Source organism: Solanum tuberosum, unplaced genomic scaffold (genome assembly GCF_000226075.1).
Source record: "Solanum tuberosum cultivar DM 1-3 516 R44 unplaced genomic scaffold, SolTub_3.0 scf00475, whole genome shotgun sequence".
Taxonomy (NCBI): Eukaryota; Viridiplantae; Streptophyta; class Magnoliopsida; order Solanales; family Solanaceae; genus Solanum; species Solanum tuberosum.
The window spans coordinates 88,215-93,259 of record NW_006239407.1 but is presented as its reverse complement, the minus strand read 5'-3'; positions in this window follow the sequence as shown (position 1 = coordinate 93,259).

Sequence of the window (5,045 nt, the reverse complement as noted above, 5' to 3'; positions counted from 1 at the left end):
GATTCCAAGAGAGCCTTTGGGCTAAGCTTTGAGCAATTATCTCAAACTAAAGAAAGAGCTGTTTAAAACACATATGATCTAAAGTATATTTTGGGAGTAGTATTGAGCACCGAATTGGAGACGCTAGTTCATATTAACTCAACTCTCTATAAGAACCATGTAGCCAAACATGAGATTTAACGGGTCATACTTTTTAGATGATCACGTAAGTTAAGCTAGTGGATCCACTAAGTTAAGTAAGGTCCTATATCACGGCAAGGTATAGGATGGTCCTTGGGCAACGTGAGGTAAAATATTGTATCATCACTTGGGCTCAGAATGGTGGTTGTCGGTTAGAGAATCTCCCACAAAAGTTATATTACTTTTATATATAAGTAAAGTTGAGTTTGTTATTGCTTTATCTTTAACGAACTAAGTTGTTTACACTGTTTTACAAGATTTATATATATATATATATATTACATGTGTCTTATTGCTTTATATTGAGTTTAGTTACTCATGAGTTGTACTGAGCGAAGGTAAGTGCTCCTTATTACTCCTTTCAAGTTAAGTTGTTGTTTAGCATTCTAACTCACATATTCGTACATTCAATGTACTGATGACAGTTGGCCTGCATCTTATTATGATGCAGACACAGGTAACCAGGATCAGCATCCAGCGCGCCGTTGATTTCGTCGAGCACTCCAGAGTCAGTGGTGAGCCTCCTTGCATTCCGAAGGACTCTTTTATTCGCTTTCTAGTTTTTCTATATCCGGATGTTGTGGGGTCTGTCCCAACATCCATCTCAATATTATAGATGCTTCATAGACAGTCAGACAGTAGTTATGAGTCTCTCATCTATGTATTAGCAGATACTTTTGTTTTGAGACAGAAGTTGCCAATTTGGCTAAGAGGTTATCATTTAAACTATTGCATGAGTCTATTTTGTTGAGTTAAGTCTTCCGCTGATTTAAGTAAGCCAAGCCAATGGTTCGTTTGGGGACATCAATGGTCTCCGAGTGCCAGTCTTGCCCAGGGTGTAGGCTCGGGGCATGACAGTTAAACTTTGGTGTCTCGTGTGTTGATTATTTTCTTGCTTGGTTGATTTGTTTGCTGCCCAAACTGTTTTATTCTTGCATTATTTTGTCTTCTCTTGGTTCAAATATAAGGGAAAGTTTTGTCTTGGGTTTTCTTCCGCTATCGCCCTGTCGTGCACATTTATTTTGTTCTTGCCTTTCCCAATACAAACTTCATGAAGATGCGGAGTTTAGGGGATTTGGGATGCTAAAATGAACCCCCCATATTAACCATCTTTCATATGTGGATGACACTATTTTGTTCTGTTCAGGGGATAAAAAATCCATCGGCAAAATGATGAATGTGTTGAGAAAGTATGAGTTGATATCGAGGCAAATGATCAATCTAGACAAGAGTTTCTTCTAGTTACATGATAACACCCCTCTTATTATAGTGATCAGACTAAGAAAAAATGACGGGGATCAAGCAAAGGAATTTTCCTTTTACCTACTTAGGTTGCCCAGTGTTTTATGGCAGTAAGAAAAGGGCACACTTTGAGGAATTGGTGAAAAAGATTCACAGAAGAATCATGATGTGGCAAAATAAATGGTTATCTTATGGTGGTAAATTCATTCTGATAGCAAATGTACTACAGTCTATGCCGATATACTTATTATCAGCTATGAACCCTCCAAAAAAACCACTGAGAAAATACACTAACTATTCGCTGGATTTCTCTGGAGCAAGACAGGAGGCCAAAGAGGAAAACACTGGATAGCATGGGAGGAGATGTGCTATTCTAGGGAGGAAGGAGGAGTTGGATTCAGATCATTACATGAAGTCATGAAGGCATTGTTCGGGAAGCTGTGGTGGAATTTTAGAACGTCAACATCACTTTGGAGTACTTTCATGTGGAATAAATACTACCAAAAGGTACATCCTAGTATTGCTAAAGGAACTGGAGCCTCACATACTCGGAGAAAAATGTTGGAAGTAAGAGATGAGGTAGAACATGAAATTCGGTGGCAAATTAGTTTTTGGTTTGACAAACTGGACTAAATAGGGGGCCCTATACTTTACAGAAAATGAGGATGTAAGGGAAGACGAAATAGAGGTAAAAATTTTCGTGGAAAATGGGGAGTGGAACAGACAAAAACTGAGGGATTTAATAACTGAGGAAATGACATAATATATAGTGCATAATATCAGGCCAACTATAAAGGGGCAGGCTATAGAAAGACCATGGTGGATGGGGAACTCCAATGGGGTTTTCTTAGTTAAGTCAGCCTATGTATGTGTGAGGAGGAAAAAGGAAAAGGAGTGGTGGTGGAGTAGTATCTGGAGCAAGGAAGTACCTTTTAAGATAAATTTTCTTCTATGGAGATGTTGGAAAGGCAGAATTGCCACAGAAGACAATCTCAAAAGAATGAAAATTAGTATGGCTTCCAGATGCTGTGAAAGATATGAACATGAAACAATGAAACACCTTTTTCTAACAGCCCCCATAGCCAACAAGCTATGGAGGCATTTTGCTTCTTGTTCAGGGATCAAAATTGGAGAAGGACTACAACAAATAGTCACTAACTGGTAGGTGACACCTCATAGACCCAAACAAATGAGGATATACCAGGCCATCCCAGCCATTGTGATGCGGGAGATATGGAAAAGGAGGAATGCAAGAAGACATGGGAGAGATGTTTATTATGAACATGCACTTCAACAGTGTCACACCAACATTTTCGTACTAATGAAGAAATTGTACCCTTGGATTAAAGCACCTAATAGCTGGAAAGGAATTGTGGAGATGCTAAGGAGATACAAGCCAAAACTATATCATCATGTTGTGGTTTGGGATAAGCCACCAACTGGATGGATGAAATGCAACACGGATGGGGCAAGCAGAGGAAATCCAGGAGAAAGCACATATAGTTTCTGTGTCAGGACAGTGATGGAAATTTAATTCATGCGGAAGCATAGAGGATAAGACAGGGAACAAGTATGGAAGCGAAAGTCAGGGCTCTTCTTATTGCTCTAAGGTTCTGTAAAAACAATAGCATTACAAATGTGATTGTTGAAACAAACTCACTGAGCATTACAAAGATGATCAGAAAGGAATGGAAAGTGCCCTAGAATCACATAGAGGAAATAGAAGACATACATATTCTAAGTAGAGAAGCAAACGCAGTAATAAATCATGTCTACAGAGAGGCTAACCAATTAGCTAATGAGGCATACAAGCAACAAGGAAGCATACAATGGAATAATTTCCAACAACTATCAGTGGATTATAAAAAGGTACTAAATGCAGACAAGTCACACATTTCAACATTAAGGATCAAAACAAGAAGGATCAAAGCACAAGAGTCAGAAACATGAGCAAGCAACACTTCATATGCACAAGAGCTATATGCCTTCAAGATGTGCTATGCCCATATAAAATGGATGGAAAATCAGAAAATGACGGAGATGAGAGTGAACAAGTTGAAAGCATACCTTTTCGAAGCTACAAGAAGACACGGAGACCAAGTGGTAGGCGTTTATTACCCACAACAAGAGGAAAGCAGGCAGAGAGCTTTGTGCTGCAGCAAGAAGAGGAAAAGAGGGAACTCAATTTCGAAGCCCTACCTATTAGGAAACAAGATTTAAAAGCGGACAACTTCACTTAACTCGGGTGGGTGTTCTAGTTTTATTTTATGGGTTGAGTCATTTTGACTTGCCCTTTTTGTAAAGACGAGCTTTGAAATAAAATAGCTATAAGCTCAGAAAATTGATTTAAAAAAATAAAAAATTAAGGTGTAAAGTTCATTAGCTTATTAAAGATAAACAAAAAATTTATGAAAAAACATATAGTATGTTTAGCTTCAAGTACATATTTCAAAAAGAGTTTCAAGAAAGTATATTTTGCCTCAAGTGTACATTTTTAGAAAGAAAGCATAGTCCGTTTTTAAAGAAAATGTGTTCAGCTTTAAAGAAAAGGAATAAATACACTGGGATTTTAGTCATAATTCGAGTAGTAATAGGGCCCTAGTTAAGTTAAGATATGTCGCTGAGATTTTGGTCATAGTTCAGAGATACTTATGCCTTGTCCCTTAAAGAAAACATATCTCAACTTTGAGAATGCATAGTCAACTTTTCAGAAGAAGCATAGTCAGTTTTAAAGCAAGTTCAATTCTTTCTCAGTTCTAAAGAACTATTTTGAGCAATGACTCAAAGAAAGAGAATTCCAATTTTCTCCTAAAGTGGGACAACTTTAAATTATTGAACACCAATGCATGTTTTGCAAGTAGTATTAAACACCGAGTTGGGTAAGGATTCAGATAGTCTAAAACCCCAAAACTTCACCACCAACATATGATATGATTTTATTGTTGATTCGAGTGATTCCTTAGAAAGCCCCTAAAATAAGAGCTCGGAGATTGGATATAGTTAAGTTTGTCATTTATCGTGACAAGGTATTGAATGACTCTGACAACGTGGACAAGATGTTGTATCATCATAAAGCTCACATGATGGTTGTCGGTTAAAGCAACTCCCAAAGAACAATAAAGTTGTAAAACTTGATTTTTTAAAATCGATGTGCCATAAGCGTGAATCATTTCGAGTGAATAATATATCAAAAGACTCTAAACATTGAGAGGAGCTCTTATCTAAATTTTAGGACTGCTTAGAGGCTATTTGACTTAGTTGAGATACAAAGAGATCGATCTGCAATATATAAATATTATGTAAACAAAATATATAATGTATATACATCATTGTTACTAGGGGTGTACATGGTCGGGTTGGTTCGGGTTTTTCAAATATCAAACCAAATAATTTGTGTCGGATTTTTAAATCTATAAACCAAATCAAACCAATAAAACTCAAGTTTTTCAACTTCGGATTTTTTCAGGTTTTTCAGATTTTCGGGTTTTTTCCGGAAAAGTATTCATACAAACATATAATTTACTTGTACTTCAAATATTTCTTTAGTCCTACCAAAATACAACTATCTAAGATGTTTCTTAAAAATATAACACAATATGATATGATTAATGACACTAAAATAT